Consider the following 25,152-nt stretch of genomic DNA (forward strand, 5'->3'; position numbering starts at 1 on the left):
AGAGAGAGAAGAGGAGGAGGAGAAGGAGGAGGAGGAGGAAACTAATGGCTCTTCCTTGCCTCCTTTCCTTTCCCTTGGTGAATTTGTACATGGCCAACTTTCTTGACACTTTCTTCCCTTGACTAAGGGGCTCGCTGTCCATCACACCTTCCTGCTGCAGGTGGGCATGGGCATGGGCGGGGAGGCACCCTTTCCCCCTGGAATCCTGGGAATGGTGCAAGTGCTTATAAAATTTTCAGTCTTTTCTGAGACTTTGGCCATTACTGCAGCCTCACAAAAGACTACAAATCTCTGTAGCACCCATATTAGCCCTGTGCAAATTCAGATTTTAAAAATCGGGTTGTATCCAAAATTGCCCAATATTGGTTTAAAAAAAACAAAAACCAGTAAAATCTGAATCCATTTTTTTAAAAAAATGGATCAGTAAAGTCAGAATTAATTCTGGAATATTAAAATTAATTTTGGCAATACTTCAGAATTTTGGAATTAGCATAATGGAATTGAAATTCTCCCCCCCCCCAGAGGTGAAAGGGGAAATTGAAAGGGGGGGGGAATCACTAAAAACCACCAGTTGCATATAGAGCCTTGAAATTAGCCACACATGTGGGGAAGGAGGTCAGGGACTCCATATCAGATCTGAAGATAATTGATCAATCCCCTGGTTTTTGGTTATTTTTTGAATTTTTTGTAAAAAAAAAAAATTAAAATGGCTAAAAATAGTAAAATCTGGCTTGTTTCAAGCCAGAACTTTACAAAAACCTCTGAGACTGAAGGCCCACCTTAGACCATCAATCTGTCCTTTACCTTTACGAAAAGAGGTAACAACACACCCCTTTTGCACCCCTCCTTATATTTCTGGAAATTTGTGAAATCCGGCAGAAATGAAGTCCACATTGGCAGAACTCTTTGTAATTTTGTTTCAATTGTCCTCCAGTTTGTTATGGGGTCCCTGAGCTCCTTCCCCACATGTGTGGCAAGTTTCAAAGCTCTATGACCAACTGGTGACTTTTTTTTTTCCCCGTTTCCCCATTGACTACTATGAAGAAACGTCTGGATTTAAGTCAGAATTCAGATTCAAATACCGAATCCAATCCAATATCCAGGGCCCATAGAATCTAAATCCACTATTGTCAAATTTGGATCAGGTCAAATCCAAATCCAAATTTTCTGAATGTGCAGAGGCCTAGTCCATACTATTCTCTGGACTCCATCGGAATGGAGTTGTTTTTAAACAATTTTTTCACCCAAGCTTTTTAACTGGGTTGTGGTTTCAAATTTTCAGTCTATTTCATGTTGTTGTAAACCATCCAGAGATGGAAGTTTGAGGCAGTCTACAAATTTGAAAAATGAATGAATGGATGGATGGATGCGGAGGGGCTCCCACATCCTGTTTAAGGTCAATCCAAGGAATGGCTGCTTGCTTCCTTGCAGCAAGGAGCAAAGAGGAAGACTAGAGGCTTGTTTCCTGTCCTCTGCTGATCCAAGTAAGTGGTTTTAGGGGTAGGGAGTAAGGGGTGAGTGAGGCCAAAGAGAAGCTCCAAAGAGACAAAAGGATCAGCTCAAACTAAAGTGGGTTCCCTTGAAGGCTAAGAGGAGCCAGGTCAAATATGGTACCCTTTGGTCCAAATGGTCCCCCAAATCGTGCGCTCTTGACCCTTGCGACATCGTGTGCTCTTTACCCTTGCCCTTCATGGCTAATAAAAGCTGCCAGGGAGGGTAAAGGCAGATGGTTGGAGGTGATTATTAATGCCTCATTAAGGGAGGGCAGGATGCCATCGTGCCTCAAGGAGGTGATGGTAAGACCATTATTTAAAAAGTCCTTCCTTGATCCCTCCAACCTGAACAACTATAGACCTATCTCTAACTTTCCCTTTTTGGGCAAGGTGATAGAGCATGTGGTGGCATACCAGCTGCAGAGGGTCTTGGATGATACGGATGATCTGGACTCTCCTCAGTCTGGCTTCCGCTCAGGATATGGGACTGAAACTGCCTTGGTTGCTCTAGTGGATAGTCTACTCCAGGAACTAGGCAGGGGGAGTGTGTCCCTATTGGTTCTGCTGGACCTCTCAGTGGCGTTCGATACCATCAACCATGGTATCATTCTGGACTGCCTCTTGAGTATGGGGATTGGAGGTACTGCATTGGAGTGGCTCCGGTCCTTTCTTGGGGGGAGGGTCCAGAAGGTGGTGCTGGGGACTATTGCTTGGCTCTGTGGCCATTGGCCAGTGGGGTCATGCAGGGTTCAGTTTTGTCCCCCATGCTGTTTAACATCTACATGAAACCACTGGGAGAGGTCATCCAGGGACTTAGACTGAGTTGTCAGCAATATGCAAATGACACTCAGCTCCATCTCGCCTTGTCACATAATCCTAGGGGGGCAGTGGATGTCCTGAATCAGGGGCTGGAGGCCGTGATGGGTTGGATGTGGGCTAATAAACTGAGCCTATATCCGGACAAAACAGAGGTAATGTTGGTCAGTAGGAGAGCCAATCGGAATGAAGAGATTCTACCAGTTCTGGATGGGGTGGCACTCCCCTTGAAGGAGTAAGTATGCAGCTTGGGGGTATTACTGTATCTGGCTCTGCTTTTGGATGCTCAGGTGCAGGCAGTGGCCAGGGGTTCCTTTGCACAGCTTCAGCTAGTGCGCCAGCTGCGTCCCTTTCTCAAGAAAGCAGATCTGGCCACAGTTACCCATGCCTTAGTCACGTCATGGCTGGATTACTATAATGCGCTCTATGTGGGGCTGCTTTTGAAGAATATCCAGAAACTGCAGCTGGTGCAAAATGTGGCAGCTAGGGTTTTATCTGGAGCTGCCCGTTGGGATCACATAATACCCATTTTGAAAGAGCTGCACTAGCTACCAGTTTGTTTCCGGGTCCAATTCAAGGTGCTGGTTGTGACCTTTAAAGCCCTTAATGGTTTGGGCATGGGATACCTGAGGGACCACCTGCTCCCAAGGGTTGCTGCCTGCTTGACGCAGTCATCTGAGGGGGCTCTGCTCCGAGTGCCAACAATGAGGGAGGCTCGGTTGTTGTGCATGCGGGATGGTGCCTTCTCTGTTGCTGCCCCCAGACTCTGGAATGCTCTCCTAGTGGCTATTCGCTCCTTGATCTCCATCACATTTTTTAGAAAGCATGTTAAATCTTGGCTTTTTACCCAAGCTTTTATATGATTGTCTCTACTGCTTCTTCTTTGTATTTTGTACAGTTTTAATGCTTGTATTTTAAATCTTTTTAGTCAGATTTGTTTTCTATTTTAGCTTAATATTTTAATTGTGTCATTTTTATAGTCTTGTTTTTAATTTTTGTGTAAACTGCCTTGGGATTTTTTTAATGAAAGGTGGTATATAAATGTAATAATAGATAGATAGATAGATAGATAGATAGATAGATAGATAGATAGATAGATAGATAGATAGATAGAATGGTTCCCAAAGTGAAAAATGACTGCTTTGGATAAGTCTAGGCTAATAGGAGCAATAATAGACTGGTATTGCATAGAAAGAACTGCTGTCATCTTTTTGGCATGCACAACATCCATTGGTGTGCATTTGTAAAACTGGCACTTCCTTTCTAGTAACTCAGAGGTCATTGGCTGAGATCAACAGCCTCTGGAATGAAGAACAAGAACTTGCTGTAGTTTACAGAAATGTATTTTTGAATCTCCTGCATGCTTGACAAGTAATAGAGTTGATATTCAAAGTTTAATTTCACTTTTGTCAGGGATTTCCAGAATAATAAACTGTTTTATGCAGTAAAACAGTAAAACAGTAAAAGTAGTTTTATGTGTTCATGCATCTTTAAAAAAAAAAACGTGCCACACATAGAAAATAACACATTCATTCATAATTAAAAATTTCCTAATCTAGACTGCTGGCCAAACTCTTATTTTTAAATTATGGAAAATATTCATGTTTGAACTTTGGGGAAACAAAGGCTATCTGAAATTCTGTAACAGTTTTCACAGATATGGAACATAAATATCTTGACATTGTGCAATTGGTAAAATATAACATATTACTTGATTTGGAGTTGGTACTTTTTACATCAATAGTATTGGTGCCACAGAGGACCATTTTTAGCATCTCTTCTACATAATAGCTCAAATGAGATTTGGTTCTGTGTTGAATGAGCACCCAGGAGGCTACTCTGTCTTCAATGTTTCTTCTGATAATAGCATGTGCGCACCACTGAAACTTGCATACCCACACAACATATTAACTAACATGCCATTCAATTGTGATATGTGCCCTATCTTTGAATTGGGTAGCATTGGGTATCTGGATCTGGGGCTTCTTAGCAATGCTGTTAAAACATTCATTGAGCTCCATGGATTTTCTCATCACAGGAAACAATTTTGAAGAATTCTAAATGAATGTGTTTTTCAGAAACATACTAGAAATGTGTGGTCCATAAGGCATACTTCCAAGGATATACATTACAGTTCCAATATTTCAGACTAGGGAAAGTGGTTATTGTTCAGAAAGCCTTTTGCTTGCCAGGTTCAAGATCCTAGTGCACTGTGCCAGAGCATCTTTACTGAGATCTCTTTCAGAGGGGGAGTGATTGAAGTCGCACCTTCATACCCCCTACCAGGCCCACTCCAATGAGGCCTAGGCCATTTCCAACTTTTGAGGACCCCTAGCCATAAAAATAAAATAAAATAAAATAATTATGACATGACACATGAAAGCAAAATAAGGTACCAAAAAAAGAGTGAAATATAATCTGAATATTGTCTACATTTGAGGCCCCCTTTGAGCTTGAGACTCAAGGCTAAATGGCCCTCCTGTCCCGCATTGGTCCTGCTGCATATTGTGGTGCATGATCATCTCTCTTCTCCCTAGATTGTAAAAGGGGTGTACATTCACTTTGCGACAAATGGAAATTCAATCAAATTGGGTTAATTCAATCCAATTTTCACTTATCATGAAATGAATGCCTATACGGACTGAATGGCATATGGTCATTCAGACTCCCTTTCTTCTCTTTTTCTGGTGACTAAGGGGGAGCAAGGAGCTTATTTTGTAGTGAGGCAGAGCAACAGCCTTTCCCCCCCTGGTAGCAGGGCAAAGTAGTGGACTTCTCATGGTAGCTGGCACTCTCCCACAATGCCCCAAATCTTATATAGATCTCCATCATGGGGAAAAACCATGGCAGACACAATGTTTCTGTAGTAAACACCATGAGGCAGCCACCGAAAGGAGATCAGATGCTTCTATTACACTTTAAAAAGGGGAAGGGAAGAAGTTCTGCTGGGTGGCAGTAGTGGCGGGAGCAGGCACCGCTGGTGGCGGGGAGAGCGGCACCTTTAACAGTAAATTAGTAGGTGCTTACCTCCGTTACTGCCACACGTGGAAGCTGCTCGGAGCAGAGGTGTGCACTGCCCAGCACCTCCTGTGGCAGGAGATCAGCTCCACCACTCACCTGGTCTCTGTCCATGTGTGGAGGCCATTTTCTGGCCATGCAAATGGCCTCTGCCAACTGAGTGGCAGAGGCGATCCCCCACCACAGTGGATGCTGGGTGGCGTGTCACTGCTCCAAGCAGCTTTCAGGTGTGGCAGTAGCGGAGGTAAACACCTACTAATTTAGTCTTAAAGGTGCCTCATGCCCTCGCCCCCAGCTGTGCCCACACCGGCCGCTACTGCTGGGAGGGGCCCTGAATGTTTGTTTCTGCTCCTCCCCCCTCCAGGTGATTACCAGAAAAGAGCAGCTTGTGTCAGAGGCACAAGGCTAAGGACGAGAGCATAAGGGGTCTCATCTTTGTGACTTTCAGACCTAAGGTAAGTAGACTGAGGCCCCACCAGCAGGAAGATCACTTGGATATTCCCTGCAACTTTAACAACATGGGCTAACAACACTAATAAAGAGCCTTTAGAGACATTCACCAGCAGCCGTTTGGTGTGCAGACAACAGCAGCAGCTTGGTATAACAGCAATAACTGCTTTGGAAGGTCTTTAAGACCTTCTTTAAGCAATCCAGAGTGGCTTTAAGCTATCCAGAGTGGATCTTCCTTTGCGTTGGTTATTGGGATATGTGTGGTCAGGACTGCTGTCATTGCTTTGTCTAAGGTCTGCTGGACCATCTCCTCTGGGTTGTCTGTGGGGGTGTCTATAATTGCTTCAGGTGAGGGCAGATGGCAGGGTGAGGATTGGTGAGAGGGGTACTTGTACTGGGCTTGCCTCATCTAAAAAGCCTTATTTAAATTATCCCCCCTCCTTCAACTCTGAGGGTGGTATTTGGGCTGTCAGATGTAGTGGTTCATTAGGCCCATGATTGGTGTGAGCATTCCTGGGCGGGGGCAGGCTTGCTGCATGGTTGTGATTTAGTGTATGATGAAGGAAATCTTGGCTGGGTGCTGAGGACACATAGGAGCTGAGGTAGTTGGATTGAAAGATGTGTCTGGGAGAGCGGAGGATTGGAGAGGGTATGGGGTGGTGATTTCTTAGGTAGTAGGCAGAGAGAGATATGGTGGTGGGAGATGGGCAGGCTGTCACATGGGGAAACAGTCCAAACAACTGAGGCCTGTTTCTTTTTCCAGCTCTTATGCCAATCCTGCAGCCCCAGGGAGCTCTGGGAACACTCTCTTAAGGATTAGGGTGCTGCTGCTGAATGCCAGGTCAGTAATGGTAAAACATCTCTCATACACGATTTGATTGTGGATGAGCTTGCTGAACTGGTACATGTGACAGAGACCTGATTGGATTAACTGGGTGGGGTTGGTCTCTCTCAGTTTTGTCCTCCAGGTTTCCTGATCCTGCAGCAGCCCTGCCTTGAGGGTCGGGGATTGCGGTCTTCTATCAGGAGACCTTTCCCCTTTTCAGATGCCTGGTTAAGCAATCTCTGGATTCTGAGTGTTTGTCCTTGATGGTGAGCCTCTGAGACAGGCTGGGAATTCTGTTGGTGTACAGACCACCCTGCTGCACTTCAGTCTCCTTACCTTAGCTGATGGGGGTGGTCTCAGAGGTGGCATTGGGGTCCCCCACACTTGGGAGACTTAAATATCCATGCTGAGGCCCCCCTACTAGGGGCAGCTCAGGACTTCATGGCAACCATGGGCCTATCTCAATTGGTATCGGGCCCTACCCTTGCAGCAGGACATACTTTAGATCTGTTTTTTTGCTGACCAGGGAATGAATAATCTGGAGGTGGGGGAGTTTGATATAACTCCCTTGTCATGGACAGATCATTATCTGGTGGGTTTAGTTTGACTGCTCCATCTACCCTCTGCAGGGGTGGCGGACTAATTAAAATGGTCTGCCCACGGAAGCATATAGATCTGTTCAGTTTCCAGACAGCCATAAGAACATAGGCAGCTGCCGTATACCCAGTCAGAGAGCTACCCAGTGAGTAGTTTTGGTAGTGGCCACAGACTAAAAAATGTTATTGATAAAAAGGCCCCTGGATATATCAAGAAAAGATGTTCTAAAGGAGAGTAAATTATAGGGATAGAAACTATATGAGGAACTACAGTAAGTACTCTGCTGTTTGACATAGGAAATGAGAGAGTTTTAGAATTGTTAAGTGATCAAACTGTTACATTGTTTCATTAGGGATATCATATCAGTAGGATATCTCATGTAAAAGTAGTGCTTTGGGGGGTCCAAAGTATTTCCTGCACACATATCATGCTCACCTTGATCACAACTGTTTGTAGTCCTGACTGCCAGTGTGCCTTTTTTTACAGCAATCTTCTTCCTGGGAATACTGATGTTGTCCTGTATCTAGTTAGATTTGAGAAGGTGATAATGTCGTGGAGGGCAAAGAAAGCCAAATCATAGTGAGGGTCATTCTTCCTTCATAAGATTGTTCTCATTGTTAGACAAGAGGGGATTATGTAGCAGTCATGATGATGTCTCAGCACTATATGGTCAATAAAATTTGGCTACGTGATGTAACCATGGGCAAACTAAGTCAGCTCAGTAAACGAAATGGTTCTTCCATCACATTTCCCTCCCTCTGAATGCAAACATTTTTGATCCTTTTTGAGTCGCCACCTCACCAAAAAATGCTGAAAGAGGAGGCCTTTTCAGATGTGGTGAAAATCTATATATAATAACCCACACACCGCATTCAGCACTAGTTAGTGGCAGTTTTATTCATTAGAAAAGGCAATTGCTGTTATCTCTCCAAATCTCAATCCCAATGTCATTACATTTCTTCAGACCTTTGGGATTCCCAGTTCTGCTGACAAATTAAAGATTTGCACCCCTCTTCATATTTGTGAAGTACATAAGAAGGATTCTTGTATTCATCACTAATATTTGGCATTTCACAATAAATGCATATTAAATTGATGTTCGGAAAGAGTTCATCATCCTCGCTTGCTTATAGATTCTCTCCTTCTGTAAGGGTAATTTCATTGGCTGATGTCAATGTACAGACAGCATTTTACTAGATTAATATATTCTGGCAACTCTCATACTTGTTTTCCAACTAACACAAGCAAATGTGTTCAATTTAAATAGTTAATCTAAGCTGAGATTTCTGCAGACCTTTGCATTCTCTTAAACAAGTCAGAAACTTGTTAATGGAAATAACTCTTTATCTTTAAGTAATGAACAGGAAAATACTAGACCATTTTAACATGAGTTATCAGTAGCACGGCTTAAATTCCACTGGAGTCGATGAAAGTTAAGTGGACTAACTATGTAGGGTTTCAGCCAAGATATATGACGTGATATTTTACTTGTGGAAAACCCCCTGTTGCCTACAATTCCTTTTAAAAGTCTATTTCAATAGGCCAGATTAGTCATTGCCAGTGGGTAATGCATCCAAAAGATATATTGAAAGAAGGGTGCTGATTGGTTGATTGTGGTAGCATTGGTGGATCGATGTACACACTAAAAGAAAACCTTGCAGGGAATGCCGTAGCATAGGAACATAGGAATATAGGAAACTGCCCTATACTGAGTCAGACTACTGGTCTACCTAGCTCAGTATTGTCTTCACAGACTGGCAGGGGCTTCTCCAAGGTTGCAGGAAGGAATCTCTCTCAGTCCTATTTTGGAGAAGCCAGGGATGGAACTTGAAACCTTCTGCTCTTCCTAGAGCGGCTTCATCCCCTGAGGGGAATATCTTGCAGTGCTCACACATCAAGTCTCCCATTCAGATGCAACCAGGGCAGACCCTGCTTAGCTATGGGGACAAGTCATGCTTGCTACCACAAGACCAGCTCTGCTCCCATATCACTTGGATGGATCAAAAGGTAATGTATTCCAACCCCTGGCTCTGTCATGGGTACTTTTTAAATGATCCCCGGGTCATGAATTAATCCCACCTCTGTACTAGATATTAGTGTACTTTCATGCACATAACAAGTCTTTCACAAATAGGACTAAGAAGCAAAGTTTGTTGTGTCAGATGGGGCAAGAATCAACGAAAGAGTAAGTTTCCTTTTGTATTGGCCTAAATCAGCATTGCATCTGTGTGTCCATCTGTCTGTCTCTCTCTCTAGGCTTGTTCTCATGGCCCACACAATGGTAGTTAAAGGGTTAACTACAATCACTGAGCCAGGCACACTGTTGCAGAGTGTGATGTAAGAACCTGTGCTTTAGTGGCAATCGTGAGATCCTTTTAATGTAAAAAAGTATAGATATCAAATCAATTGATCGATCAATCAGTATCAGCCAGGATGCCGTGTGTGTGTATGTGTGTGTGTGTGTGTGTGTGTGTGTGTGTGTGTTTAAAGGAAATTCCCTTTATGATACCAATTGTAACAGCACTGTAGTACCCAGGGGCATGGCCTGAAGGCACATGATAAAGATCAGCAGGTCAGTGCTTCCTGCATGAAGAACTCCTTGAAGAATTCCTGCCTTCAGTTCCACTGAAGAAAGGCAGGATATAAATGTAATAAAATAAATAAATAAATAAATAAATAAATAAATAAATAAATAAATAAATAAATAAATAAATAAATAAATAAAAAGTTCTCTCTCATGTAAACTTTAGAAAACTCTCTAAGAATTCTCAGACTGTCCAATGTTCAGCATAACAGAATTGTCTCATTAGTGGATACACACAGAGCGAGATTTTAGGTGTCTATATATATAATTCTCCTGGGTGTGCCAGGGAAAAATGTGTCCCAGCAGCCCAGCTGATTGGCTGGGCTGTGGAGGTGCCTGATTGGCTGGCGCACCCAGGAGAGAGGACAGTTGGCCAGCTGCGTGGACCAGGGATGCTGGCAGGCCCGGCCTGGCGGCGACGGGTGGTGTGAGGGGAGAGGACGCAAGGGGCGAGGCGAGGAGGAGGACCGGCTGAGGGGCGAGGAGGTGGCAGCAGCGGCGGGCCAGGGGGTGGGGGTGGGGGGAGAGGTGGCTGGCCCCAAAGAGGCGGGCCTCAAAGACTGGCAAGCGGCTCTCGGCGGGCCTGACAGGCAGCGGAGGTGGCTCTCGGCGGGCCCGACAGGTGGTGGCACTTGGCCCGCTGGCGGCGACCGCACTTAGCACTCGGCCCTGCCGGAGACGGGCGGGGGGGGGGAGAGGTAGCCAGCCCCCAAGAGCGCACAGATGCTCTGTGCGGGGTCGGCTTGTTATAAATAAAACTTGGCTAGCTTTATTCAAAGCAATTCATTACTGGAGAAAAGGTATACTTTCCTGTGTTTCCCCCATCATCTCATCTCATCTCATCTCATCTCATTCATTCAATGTATATACCACCCTTCCAAGAGTGGCTCAGGGCAGTTTACATTAAAATAAAAAACACATAATAAAACAATTAAAATAAAATAAAAAATATTTAAACCAGATTAACATAAAACTATATATCATTAAAAGCCAGGCTAAAAGGATTGGTCTTTAAGGCTCTCCCGAAGGCCTCCAAGGAAGATAATCCTCTCATATACACAGGGAGCTTTCCATAGCCCAGGGGCAACTACTGAGAAAGCCCGATGACAGGTTGCCACCAGATGAACTGGTGGCACCCGAAGACGGACCTTTCCTGATGATCTTAATGAGTGGTGTGGATATTGTAGAGAAATGTGTTCCCTCCGGAAACCCAGACTTAAGCCATTCAGAGTTTTGATATATATATACTTTAATTTTATATACTTGATTTAGAAAATGAGTCAGCTTTCAAGTTACACATTTAAATTATGTAAATGAGCTACAGGAAGCAGCTAGTCATCACAGAGAATCAAACGTTTTTCTCTTATGATTTCAAATTAATTCAAGAGTTGAAAAATATTTCCTCCCAAAGTATTGAGTAATCCTATCAGCAACAACTAACTTCAACAGCTATATACACTTTTCTTTTTCCAGAGAAGGTATCAGATTATCAACCAGTCATTTCACCTGTTAGGTGAACAGGAAAATATTCTTTGTCATCTTCAGACATTATAGAGTCCAAAGAGCATGCCCTGAAGCCCTGCTCTTGTGTTGATGTGCTCCCTTCACTTGCCTGCTGCTTATGGTTACAGTGCATGTCTGCAGAGACAAACAGGAACAGAGGAACATAGGAAGCTGCCTTCCACCAAGTCAGACTCTTGATCCATCTAGCTCAGTATTGTCTTTGGCCCCCGCCCCAACTGTTTTTGAACTAAAGTAAAGTTGTGCCATCAAGTCAATGTCGACTCCTGGCGACCACAGAGCCATGTGGTTTTCTTTGGTAGAATACAGGAGGGGGTTACCATTGACATCTCCTGCACAATATATGATGATGCCTTTCAACATCTTCCTATATCACTGCTGCCTGATATAGGTCTTTCCCATAGGCTGGGAAACATCTCCAGCTGCAATGTCCTTTGGCTGGGGATTATGGGAGTTGGAGTCAACAACATCTGGGAATCCCTGTTACAGGGGACACAGCCCTTAGGGGATGGTGCTACTCTGGGAAGAGAACCTACATACCTGTATGCAGAACGTTCAAATTTCCTCCCTGGCATCTCTAGATAGGGCTGAGAGAGACTCCTGCCTGTAAATCTGGAGAAGCCGCTTCCAGTCTGTGTAGACCAGGACTGCTCAACTTCGGCCCTCCTGTAGATGTTGACCTAGAACTCCTATAATCCCTGGCTATTGGCCACTGTGAGTGGGGATTATGGGAGTAGCCCCTATGTTCTCTATTGTCTGGGAAACATACCATTGGGGATTTGAACCAGCAACCTCTTGCTCCCTAGGCAAGTTACTTCCCTGCTGCACCATTAGGTGACTACTCCCAAACTGTCTCACACGTGGTGAGAAAACTGATACCTGCTGAATGTTTGAGGATGTGTTTGCACCAGAGAAATTTCCCCTCGGCCCCCCTTCTCCTGACTTAAAAACCAACTCAGAGAGGCTTGTAAAAAAGAAAAGAAAAGAACTAAAAAAACCCCAATTTTATTCAATTACTACAGATTGCTTCCGTCTGAGGCTTTCTTAGCTTTTAGATACAGTTAAGAATACTTAGTAGGATTACAAAAATAGGTTGTCTTAATGCATGCTTAAATGTTTATAGAGTCTTTTGCAATGCCCTAGGTAGGATGGGAGTAGGCTAGTGTTTCTTATTTTAATTACATTACAGGTAAACAATAATAGAACAATATCAGGAATATGCAAAAGCACACACACCAAAGAAATATAACATCCCTAACACAAAGTTTCACTAAACAAACTTTTCCCTGGACTAAACTTCCTGTAGCCATAAGCCCTGGCTCTTTGCCTTGAACTCACCAAATGCCTGATGAGAATTCAAGCTTCCTGCCCTCCTGTCTTTCAAGGACCTGCAGAGCTATTCTCCTGAAGCCAACCTCCATGGCCACATGTTCTTCTGTGCACCTCCAGCCTAGCTTTTCTCTAACAAAGAACTCCCTTCTTCCTGGCAACAGCTCTCTAGGTCCCACCCACCTGGTGTGCTGATTGGCTGAGCCCTGGAATTCACCAGCCTGTCAGTCAAGACAAGGGTTCACTTCCAGTTAACTCTTTAAAGGGAGGGAAGGCTGATCACTACATGGGCAGAATCTGCTCACAGTTACAGTGTTTGTCTCTGCAGATATGCACTGCAACCATGTTCAGTGCGTGGGCAGGGATTGAGGCCATACTCTTGGTATGCTGTATATGGATGTATACCTGCCTTTTTATAACATCTAAAGAGGGCTCTTACAGTAGCAAATCCCATTCGTTAATGTTGTGCTGTGTGGAGAAGTACTGCTCTTCTTTTGACTGCTCGGAAGCTGTTGTTTACCAGTTTATTTCTGCTGCCAATAAATGGATTATTCAGCACTTGATGATTGGAAACTGAATGTGTTAACTGGTTTGCTTATAAACCATTGTGTTTTAGGTGATATGCAACTTCTATCAATGGTGGTGGATCTCTGATGTGTAATTCACATATGCAAATCACCAGCTGACTCCCAGTCCTCTAGCAGTGAATGTGCTGTGTGAATCACCCCATGATAATTGGTAATTACATTGAGTAGGAAGGAAGAAAATAGGGTGGATTTCATGATAAAGTACAATCTAGGTTTCAGAAAAACAACCCGAATGTTGAAGAGCTTCACAATGTTTAACATTTTCAATCTCTCTAATGGAGATACATCAACAGGCCACCTCCTGTAGGTACAATAATAATAAGGCAATTGTATTACAGTGAGGAGATTTTGAAAGACACTTGCAATTATAGCTGCTATGGAACAATGAAATATATACTGTTCCTTAAATAAACTGGGGTGGGGGTGGGATGAAAACCTCTTTTAACTGTCATGGCATAGTTGTGAGATCTTCATATCTTCCTTAATGAGATTTTTATTGCCAGTGTAAATTTGTCTTGAACAGAATTTTTGTCTTGGGAACCCTGAATTATGCTACACCGACTTGTTCCCAGTATGCGTTCAAGCTTCCGTACTCCCTTTTTCTTCCCTGTGAAAATGGCTCCTTCTGGCAAACCAAAGGCAATTGAAGCTGAGTTTAATTAGCTGCCTTCTGTAAATATGCCATTATTCTTCTCACTCAGTGCTGGAGTTATATTTACAAAGGGAACAGATAGCAATAATTATTTTGGGCTGCAGTTAGTCAGTATTAGTTAATGCCTGGGTGTAATTGAGAGGAAATTAAGACAAGTGTAGTCTTTGCTGGCGGGAAAAGAATACACACACACACACACACACACACACACACACACACTGCACCTGGATTTTCAGTCACCAGCGAAAACACATGGAGGCCTAATCAGAGAAGCAAATATTTGTCCCACGCCTCACACCGCTGGGTTTATGGTTTAATTAGTCATAACATCTTCTGAGGTAGACCTATAAATTAAAAGGGCATTTTCTGAATGAAACAAAAAACTGATTCGATGACGTAGAATGCATGTTTGACATAGGGCCAGTTCTGATGAACCTCAGTCTGCTATCCCCTTTATTTTATATTATGTAATTTTATTTAATTCTATTTATTTTATATATTTATATACTGCCTGATACATACATCTCTAAGTGGTGTACACAATCCAAATTACAATGTAAAAACAAAAACAATTAAAACACTTTCACTTAATAAAACAATTAAAATCAATTGACTGAGTGAAGCAATTAAAATCATTTCACAGGATAAATAATAAAATAATGCACATATGATGGACAAAGTCCACAGCTGGACTCTGAAGAAGCAAGATAGAAAAAGTATTGACACTTTTGAACTTTGGTGCTGGAGAAGACTTTTGAGGATACCATGGACAGCCAGGAAAACAAACAAATGGATCATAGAACAAATCAAGTCAGAATTTTCACTCGAGGCACAAATGACCAGGCTCAAACTATCATACTTCAAACACATTGTGTGTGTCCAGATCCCTTGAGAAGTCCATAATGCTGGGAAAGGTTGAAGGAAAGAGAAGAAGAGGATGACCAGCAGCAAGGTGGATGGACTCGATTACGACCACAATGCATGCACCACTGAGAGACCTAAAAGGCCAAGTTGAAGATAGATCATCCTGGAGAGAATCTATCTATGTGGTCGCTAAGAATCAACACCGACTTGATGGCACTTAATCAATCAATCAGATATGATAAGACTGGAGCCTCATCACGAATGCACCTGCCCCTCCATCACTCATGGATGTGCTGATGCATTCTGGGCACATCCTTTGCTCATTTTCAAAACATGATTGTCCAGATTGCCCCTCTACACATGTGCAGGTTGTGGGGTTGTGCAGCCCTCAGGGACATATCACAGAGTGCTTCTGGTGAAAAGGGGAGATTGTTGAAAATCCTCCTGTGCCCAGGTGCCTACACTTCAGAAGTTGGAACGCATCCACTACTTGTGTGTTTCTTTTGGCTCCACACAGACAGTGTTAGGCAGAATGTCAGCTAGTCTCCCCAGTTTTTGGGATAAACAATCTGAACAGTGTCAAACAGCTTCAAAACCACCTCATGGTAACTAATTTGAATACAATCCTTGAAACTATTCAGTGGCTCATATGGCATTGAGATATCAAGCATAGGTTATCATTACTCAGAATTCCTTAGCTTTGGGATACACAACCTGATTGTATGCATAGAAGCTGATTCACAGGCCTTACAGTGAGTGACCTCTCCTTGATAAATAGCTCTGTGAAGGTCCTCAGGCAGGGGGTCCACTACCCATGGAAATCTTACAACATGCAGATGCAACCTAGGGCAGGTAGTTATTATTTTCACAGTGTTTACTGAGAATGAAAAATTACTTCTTGAGAATGTTGTGTAAAATGTTCCCCACTGGAACTACTGGAAAATAGGTGGAGTGGGGCAGGGCAGGGGCCCCTCTTCACTCCAATGTTGCTAAGACCTTGATCCTAATTCAATGTTCTAGGCCATGATCCTAATGCATGGGATATGTAATAGTGATATGACATAGTGGTATGAATGCATGGGAGAATACCCTCTGCAGAGCTGGAGATTCACTGGTTGTTCCTGCTGCAGTAGATTTTACTGTTCAGTTTTGAAAGTAGCTTGTCCCTTTGGCAATGGCTAATGTGATGTATCAGGGTAACCTTGTCCCCAATAAGGAGGTTCGTTCCTGGGCAGATGGAGTCAATAATCAGCCAAATGAGAGGACTTTAAGATCAAAGTGTTTTATTCTGCCTTAAGAACAGAGCTGTTACTTTGGCTTTTGCTCAAAGCAATACAAAGGAATATTCAAACATCCATACCTTTATACAAGACAAATGCAAAAGTCATCCTCACAAGAAAACAGCATATTGATGCCAAGGTGCCTAACCAAGGCCAGAAAACAAACTCTAAACACGTACGCAGGCAGACTGCCAACATCTTCCTAGTCATATCAACCCCTTCTACATATCAGCTTCACTACATTCCATAGTCGGTCGCTGTAACCTATGGGGGATGGAACATTACCAGAGAAACATAGTTGTGACAGTGCCTTGCACTGACAAGCAAAGAAACATCTCTTGCAGAGAACCATTATTTCAAACTAATTCAGGCTGTGCAATTCTATGCATTTCTAATTTACTATACATCATTTCAGCAGAAATGGCAAGTTTAGCTTCAGATCTCCTTGTGGTTCTCTTCAACCCAAGCATATTACCATGGATGTCAGCCCTGCTATAGAACAGAAAGAAAAGTAAAAACAAACATATATAGGGCCCTTTCTCACAACCAGTGACCCGGGTGGGAGGGCGCATGGGAAGGAAGGCTACTGAAGCTTACCTCCCTCGCAGATGACCGATCCCAGTTGCTGGGTCTGTGGATCATGCACCCCTGTGATCTGCTGCCGCCCAGGCAGTGCAGAGTTGCAGGGACCAAGTCCTGGCCCCTGGAAATCCCACAATGCACCACACCTCATTTAACAGCTGGGCTTCACAGTCGGGTCTGCCGCTGAGCTGCCACTGGTTCTCCCAGGCAGTGAGGAGCTTCTCGTGAGAACAGCCTCATAGTAAAGTTCACCCACTGTTCAGGTGAACCTTTCTATGGATAAGTAGAAAGTCTTTGGATAAGTAAGTTGAAAACCTATTTTTGGAGTGTTGAGAGGCTGAAAGTAGTTGTCTGTGATAGGCCTCTAGTTTAGAGAGAATAACCTTCATCAGCTCCAGAAATGCTGAAATGCACTCAGATAAGCAAGAGTTAAACAGTGTTGGTACTTATTTTTCTTTAAAGCTGAAACTCTCTGAATTTCCAAGGCAAATTTTTCAACTGTCGTTCAGCCTCAATGTGGCAAGCCCCTTACATTCCCAGAGGTAATGCTCAGCAGCCCTTGAAATTATTTACAGTTTGAAATTTAAGTTTGAAAAGAATGAAGTATGTGTCGCGGAAAAGAAGGGCCAGTGTGGATTTTTCTTCATTAAAATATCTCCTCATCATTGCTGCTTTTGCCATCAGCAGGTAAATTTTGAATGAAGGGCAGGTGTGACAGCACAGGACTCAGGGGCTCATGTGTGAGGGTTTGGAGGGCTTATGAGGAAATTTGGGGGGCATGTAGAGAGTGGGGAGAAGTTTTGGGCCCAGTCATGCTCCAAATGATGTGATCAAGAGTACAATGAGGTTTCTGAATTTTAGAATTCAGCTTAGAGAAAAATGAGCTATTCTGGGGTTGTTGTTTTTTAAGCTTGCAGTAAAACAGGACCAATTCTAAATTGAGTCAAGAGGAATTCCTCCATCACTGAAATGGAACAGCATCTGCAATATAGGGATCGCCAAAATGCAGTTTGGCATCCGAATCGCAGCACAATCCCTTTAAAATGGAGGGCGTCCACAGCTCCTTTTACACGGAGTGCTGATTCATCCCTGCTCCTCCTTTGTTCACCACCCTTGCCTTACTCATGGTGCACACCCCAGCTATCAGTGCGTGCTGGCACTAGCTGCCCCAACGCAGTGCCGGAACACACATGACCTCTTCCTGCATACCAAATTTGTCTCTGCAGATAAATACTCTATCTGTGAAAAATGGTGTGGCTAAGGAGGGCATTGCTGAGGATGTGGGGGCTTGCTGGTCCCTTTCTGCTGGCACTGTAGTCATGTATGGTATGCACAGTTACGTACTGAATGAATAGGGCTCAGGTGGATGCAGAAAGGCTCAAAGTGTTCCTTGATTTAGGCAGGCTCTGTTGTATTCTAGCCAGTATCTTTTATGTTTTGTTGTTTAGAAGTTTGTCCCAATCCTGAAGAGAGTATGGAGTCAGAAAGAAAAAGAGAGGGGAAGGAGAAGGAGAAAATGGAGTTGTTTCTGAATAAACTTAGTTAATTCTGTATAAGATTACTTTGTGAGAGAAGCAGCTATAAAACAGCCTCTCAATGAAAGTCCCAGAAGTCATGTGCTATAAAAAGTTGTGATAAGCCATTTATTGAAAGTGAAGGGAGGTTGTGTGGGGAAAAGAAAGAAAGATGCGATTGAAAAACTCACTAATAATTTGGCGGTGGTTTGGTTTAATAAGAAAGTTATTGATCGGCTATAACAGTGCTCACCACTAAGAAAATTACATACAATTTGCAAATGTCAGCTAACAATGATTTCAGTGAATTAACTGAGGAACGATGGGGAGCTCTGTTGGAAACTCTTAAGGCTCCCTTACATATTTTGGTTGATGATTTATCACTACTCTTTGTTCCTTCATAATTCCTTAAGACAGACCTACCACGTCAATTCAAGAACCTCTGCAGACAACAGGCCTTTGTGTCTGTAGAGAAAATCCTTGTTACCTTATGCAAGTAAGATATTCTGTATTGCTTGCTCCATGCTATTTTAATACTTATCAGCTGTAGCTTAACATTTACAAGCACAGGCCAGAACAGCTGGTCGCATTCATCTCTCCTCACTGCTTTCACACTTAATTTTCCCTCAATAAATTTGTTCTTTATCTCCAAAAATAAAAATAATAAAGTTTTTCAACCTCAGCATTACATTCAGATAAAAATCCAAGCAAGTCCTCCTCCCCTCCACCCCCAGTTTGGCATAGTGAGGTGACAATACAGCAAAGCATGTCTAGCAACACAATGCCCTGCCTATCTTTATCTTGCCATCATTTGGTTGTGGTTCACTTAGAATTAGATTACAACTGCTCAGTCCCTGCATTCTAACTACTTCACACTGCACTGCACTTGCTGGTGCATAAAGCGAAGCAGAGGTGACCTCAAAGCCTAAGGGATCAATTCTGAGTATTGCTGTATAATGAAAAACGTATTTCCTTCATTTTTTTCCCTTCATCAATTCTGCACACACTCTCTTCTAATATGCCTTTGGCTTTGAAGATGCAAAAACCCAATGACTGACGTTGGCCTCCTGAATAATCTCGTTTGAAAGCAACACCCACCTGAGGAAGATGTGATATTGCAATGTTTGTCTGAAAGAAGGAGTGGCATAGAATCCAGCTGCTCGTTGCCCAAATGGGAGGCATGGCTTGTGTGCCCCAGCCTCCTTCACAAGGAGCACAAGGCTGGGGCGGAGTCCATTGGCTCCTGTGTTGGGAAGGGGGCAAGCCCTCTGGCATGCAACCAACCGTTAGCGTTTCTCCCTCAGACTGTTCTCGACAGGCAGAGAGAATGGACATGAAGGAGAGGCCTGCTCAGCATGTGAGAGCAGGGCCAGGTTTGTGCAGCTCAGGCACAGCGGTGATTCGGGAGACAGCTTCCATCTGAGTGGCGGTATTTGCAGGCAGCACCAGCTGCTGAGAATGCTTGGTGGGGGCTGCCTGGCTCCAGGTCCCCCAGAAGCGGCAAGAACTCTTTGGCAACAGGGGGTTTCCCCCCATTGGTTTAGAGTATGGAGGGTGTGGGGCCAACACCCAGCCGAGGGGCAGTTCTAAGCCTCATTGCCTCTTGTTGAGGCTGGATTGTGGGCAGCTTGGGGGCTTGGTGGGGTGACCAGGGCCTGGCTTATCTGCGAGAGTTGCTCTCTTTTTAATATATATTGATCAACCATGTGGGAGAAGGAGTAGGCTTGAGACTAGGACTGCTAGTTAGATTGCTAAACCATGGGACCGAAGAAAGGCTCGGGTAAAAAAGAAGGAAAGCCCATAAGGCCTACCAGGTGGCTAGCTCCTCCAGCTTCTTCCTCGTCTGATGATGATGATACGGGTACTATTAGGGCCCTAATTGCACGCCTTGAGGCTTTGGAGAAGAAAAGGCAGTCATAGCTGCAGACGAAGGATAAGGGTGGGCCTTCAGGGGTTCCAAGAGGGCCTAAAAACATACTCGAGGGCCCAAGAAGAGAGCTGGTCTTGTGGTAGCAAGCATGACTTGTCCCCTTAGCTAAGTAGGGTCTGCCCTGGTTGCATATGAAAGGGAGACTACAAGTGTGAGCACTGTAAGATATTCCCCTTAGGGCAGGGTTTCTCAACGTGTGGGTCCCCAGATGTTACTGGATTTCAACTCCCATAATGCCCAGCCCCAGTGGCCTTTGATTGGGAATTATGGGAGTTGAAGTCCAATTACATCTGGGGACCCACACGTTGAGAATCCCTGCCTTAGGGGATGGAGCCGCTCTGGGAAGAGTATCTAGGATCCCTCCCTGGCATCTCCAAGACAGAGCTGAGAGAGATTCCTGCCTGCAATCTTGGAGAAGCCACTGCCAGTCTGTGTAGACAATACTGAGCTAGATGGACCAATGGTCTGACTCAGTATATGGCAGTTTGCTATGTTCCTAATAAAACAAAACTCATGAAGGCATTATCTGATAGATTGGCAGCCTTGGAGGCAGACAAGCCTGGACCCACGCCTTGATCTGATGCAAGAAAAGGAAGGAGCCACGCCTAAACCTGATGCATCTGGAGGGGATGGCCGCAAGTCTGGGGATGCTGGCACAGGTGAGTCTGCTCAAGGGATTTGGCCTTGGGGCCTGCATCCATATGGAATTCCCCCAGGGCCGTATGGGTGGTATAGAGGCACATTTGGGCAGCCTGTCTCTTATGGCACATGCAATCAAGTGTGGCAGGGTTTGAACCTGCCTGTTGTAGCCAGGTGGCCTGCAGCTGTGTCCACAGCACCGGCACTGCCTGATCCCTCTCAGGAACACTACTCTCCAGGAGACACCTCCCTAATCCTTGGGGATCACCTCATGCCCACAGTGAAAGAACGTATTTGGAGGGAGGAATTCATTGCTTTGTTCCAGCTTCTTTTTCGTGAACCAGAGCTAGTTACTAAAGAGGGTGAGCAGAATAGGGTCCAGGAGAAAATGAAAATGAAACCCCTTGAGCATAATTGAACAAATTGGCTTTCAGCCTTTACAGTTTATATGGGAGTGGTCCTGCAGGTGCAGCCTGCAAAGGGCCCTGCTTTAGTTAAGTACAGTGGTCCCTCGACTTACGAAGATAATCCGATCCGAACGCACGTTCGTAGGTCGGAATTTTCGTAAGTCGAAAAGCGCATCCACGGAGGTCCGGAACACTCGTAAGTCGAGGAAACCACATCTAAAGATTCGTAGGTCGAGGAAGCCGCATCTAAACCGGCAACGACTTCCGGTATTTTTTGTCGTTCGTATGTCGAAATCTTCGGATGTCGAGTGCTTCGTAAGTCGAGGGACCACTGTATTTTGACATAATCCACAGGGGGTCCATGGACTTTGTGGGCAATGCCTGGGAGCGCTATTATTGCTCTTTTCACATGCGTGCAACCTTAGATCCCAAGAATAACTTCCTTGGAATAAACACCAGGAACTGTGGTTGCCGTTAATGACCCTTTCCAGGCCCATGTGAGGCAATCAGTCTGATAGTGGGCACATAATCTCGAGAGCTTCTGCAGGGTATGCTACCTCCCAAGCGCGTGCACAAGGTGTTCAAAGCCCCCTGCCATGTTGGGAATTCTATAGCAGTAATAAGTGTTCCCGCTCGCCTTGTAGGTTCAGGCATGACTGCGGTTTTTGTAGAGGATGACACTCGGGCAATGCCTGCCCATGCACCAAAGGGTTCAGGGGTGGCTTCAGGGAGCAGTCTGCAGGGAACGGGAAAAGGTAGAGGTGCTCCACAAGGGGGTGGTAATGGAAAAGGGGCCCAGCCCAGCGAAACTCCTCCCTATGTTGGCCCTCTTGCTGCACGACTACCCGGATCGAGAGTGTGCTGAGTATTTGTTGGCAGGCTTTAGTTTGGGTTTCAGGATTACTTGTTCTTTCCCAAGGGAGCACACGTCAGCCCTGAATTTGAAGTCCGTACAGGGTATGGAGGTGGTAGTGGTGAGGAAAATCCAGAAGGAAATAGCACTTGGTAGGGTGCTTGGCCCTTCTGATGCCCTTCCCTTGCCCACGCTTTGGATATCCCCCTTTGTGGGTCATGCCGAAGAAGGTGCCTGGGGAATAATGCTTAATTCATCATTTGTCTTTTTCCTGGTTGGGGGGGGGGGGCTTCAGTGAATGATGGGATTCCTGCTGAGCTCTGCTCAGTACAGTTTACCTCATTTGATGAAGCGGTTCAGATGGTCCGTTCCTGTGGGCATGGGGCATTGCTGACCAAGTGCAATATTCAATCAACTTTTCGCCTCCTCCCTGTGCATCCTAAGGATTTTGATCTCCTGGGATTTGCATTTTACAGATAATGTTACATCAATCAGGCATTGCCTATGGGCTGCTTGGTGTCCTGCATTGCATTTGAGTCATTTAGTTCCATTCTGAAATGGGTGGTTCAGCACAGGGCGGGGCTTCACTCCTCCACCCATTATCTCTTTGATGTCATTTTTGCGGGTGTGGGAGGTACCAACCAATGTGCCCACCTACTAGAATCTTTTGTTGGGTTGTTTTTAGATCTAGGAGTCCCTCTGGCCCAGGGCAGAATGGAGGGTCCTCCATTGAGGCTTACATTCCTAGGCATTGAGTTAGACACACAGGCTGAGTATTCCCACCTCCCTAGAGAGAAGCTGGCAGTTTTAAGAGATCTACTCTCAGAGAGCACACAAGCAAGGAAGGTGACCCTCAGGAAGCTACGAAAGTTGATTGGAGATCTCATTTTCACTTGTAGATTGGCGGCTCCAGACTGGGCCTTTTTGATACACCTGTGTGATGCCACAAAGGGTGTGTGTGAGCCCAATTTCCACATATGGGTCACAGCCCCCCTGAGGGCGGACATTAAGCTTTGGGCTTCCTTTATTGACTCTTATAATGGGGTGACCTTTTGGTGTAGTCTGCAGTTTGTAGAAGCAAACTTGCAGGTGCATTTGGATGCAGCTGGTGGCCTTGGCTAGCTGGTAGCCTAGGCTTTTCAGGGGCCACTGGTGTGCTGAAAGGTGGCCTGACTAATGGACTGCTAATGTCATCACCAGAGACCTGACCTTCTTAGAATTTTTTCTCCATAGTGGTGGCTGTCCATATTTGGTCTGATCTATTCAAGGGCTCCACCATCAGGTTTTGGTGTGATAATCAGGCCAAAGGCCACGTTATAAACTGCCAAACTTCCAAGTCCCCAAGAGTCATGGAATTGGTCAGGGCTTTTGTGCTTGCATGTCTGAGAAACAACATCTTAATTGTGGCACATCGCGTCCCTTGGAGCAGTTTGCAGCCTTGCATGGTTCTGCTGGGGGGTGCCTGTTCATTCATGTGGATGGCCAACCGCTCTCACAGTTTCAATTTTGGGTGGTTGTGCATAAGGCCCTGCTAGCTGCTGGAGTGTCCACAGCTGGCCTATCACTGCACTCTTTTCGGATAGGTGCAGCTTCTGCAGCCTCCCACTTAGGTTACCTTGGAGTAGCCATTCAGCGGCTTGGCTGCTGGCGTTCAGGCGTCTACCGGCAATACACGTGATAGAGTCCTTGATTGCAGTCATAGTGTCATTCTTCTCCTTGCAGGGCCAGTGCTGCCGGTGGAGTGGGCTAGGGTCCTAATCCTCAGGCACCCGATTGTATTTTGGGCCCACAAGAAGGCATGTGGAGCTGAACCCAGAACACAACTGGAACTGGGGAAGTGGGCATCGATCTCATGGATCAGCCAGCAGGGTATGTTATTTGCCCAATTTTTGCCAGTCCTCCTGGAGTTCTCGGAGGATAATCTACCTCCTGACATTCTAGTGGTTCATTTGGGGGAGAATGATCTCATTAGGCAGTCAGGGATCTCCCTTATTCGCAAGGCTCGGGCACACCTTGAATTGGTCTGGCGCTGGTTCCCAGGTTTAATTGTTATATGGTCTGACCTGCTGCAACGCAGGGTATGGAGTAGGGTCATCAAACTGGGTAAGATTGATAGGGTTAGAAGAAAGATCAACACAGACATGACCCGCTTTGTGCAGACCCTTGGTGTGTGTGGGGGGGGGGGTTGGGGGGGTTGGGGTGTGTGTGTGGCAAATTTGTGCATTCTTAGGCCACTACATTCTGCTGGAAGCAAATCTGGAGGTAAATGAAGGGAGAGGAGTACTGCTTGCATAAGATTCCTGAGGGATTTTGAGGGAAACCTAGACTTCAAATATAATTAGCAAAATTCCTCAGAGGGATTTCATGCATCCTTAGGTTGCTACTGACTTCTGCCTGATGAGAGGGTTCTACTGAGGTCCTGCTGATACTGTATATACAAGATTTACAACCTATCTTTGTGGCCTAGGCCCCTCAAGGCAGATAACAAAACCTATATTAAAAAGCATAAACAACCAAACAAACAATGAAGAAAACTCCAAAAGCAGTAGCAAAAAGAATAAACAAAAACCAAACTTAGCAAGCTTGCTTGGGCAAGACACCTGAGGAATTCTGAGAGAGAAGCTGTAAAAAGTGTTTACAAAACTCGCAACATTTTTCAGGGAGTTTCTGCACTTCCCTAATAACCAGCTCCTTTCTAATGAACATATCAATCAATCAAACCAATCAATCAATCAATTAATTAATTTGAAAATTCGATCCTCTTTTCCAGCAATATAGACTTTCGGACCTTTTACAATAGTTTAATATGTACAAAAATACACATTGAAACCACCTCAAAACAAAAAAAGGCAGAACCACAGTAATAAATAGCAGTTAAAGCAATAATAGCACCCATAGTTGTTTTGGAGGGGCAAAGTTATATCAAAAACTTGGGATGACAGGATGCTTTTATCTTGATGTCAAACAGATAGATTTTTGGCTTGCAACCAAAAAGTGTCAGCATCAGGCAAAGGTGCCCTGGGGAGGGAGCCAGTGTTCCCTGCAAGAGAGAATCCCAGATGTTGGCTACAGCACCCAGAATCCCTAGCTGCAGTGAGTTTTAGTTGAGGATGCTGGGAGTTGTAGTCATCAACACCTGGGGTTTTCTGTTGGAGGGAACACTGGAGGGAGCTCTAGAATCATGGGTGCCACCACAGAGGAAGATCTGTT

At 44.7% G+C, this 25,152-nt stretch overlaps 1 long non-coding RNA gene across 1 annotated transcript; it reads left to right on the forward strand.

The window, feature by feature from the left end:
• The first annotated feature begins 19,267 nt into the window (after positions 1-19,267).
• Positions 19,268-23,785, forward strand: LOC128342427 (uncharacterized). The gene is made up of 3 exons (XR_008314977.1): positions 19,268-19,486; positions 20,577-20,702; positions 23,665-23,785. It is a non-coding gene; the product is annotated as an uncharacterized LOC128342427 (long non-coding RNA).
• The last annotated feature ends 1,367 nt before the right edge of the window (positions 23,786-25,152 follow it).

Source organism: Hemicordylus capensis, chromosome 2, assembly GCF_027244095.1.
Source record: "Hemicordylus capensis ecotype Gifberg chromosome 2, rHemCap1.1.pri, whole genome shotgun sequence".
In the NCBI taxonomy this organism is placed as follows: Eukaryota; Metazoa; Chordata; class Lepidosauria; order Squamata; family Cordylidae; genus Hemicordylus; species Hemicordylus capensis.